This window comes from Thamnophis elegans, chromosome 14 (assembly GCF_009769535.1).
Source record: "Thamnophis elegans isolate rThaEle1 chromosome 14, rThaEle1.pri, whole genome shotgun sequence".
NCBI classification, from domain to species: Eukaryota; Metazoa; Chordata; class Lepidosauria; order Squamata; family Colubridae; genus Thamnophis; species Thamnophis elegans.
This window is the reverse complement of record NC_045554.1, coordinates 22121532-22121790: the sequence shown is the minus strand read 5'-3', so window position 1 is coordinate 22121790 and position 259 is coordinate 22121532.

Here is a 259-nt window from a genome sequence, read left to right as displayed (position 1 = left end):
CTTATGGCTGGAGCAGATCTGGGACAGGACGCCCACCTCAGACGTAAGACTTCAACAGGACATCACGAAGCTGCTAGCGGCGATCCAGTTCTCAGCCAACGCAACCCTGGATGTGGTAAAGTATTCCTCCAGGGCTCTATCATTTTCTGTGGCGTCTAAACGCCTTCTATGGCTTCGTCATTGGATTTCCGGATAAAGTGGCCCCTGGCGGAGGCAGAATACACAGGAGACAAGCTCTTTGGACCCGCTCTGGACTCCA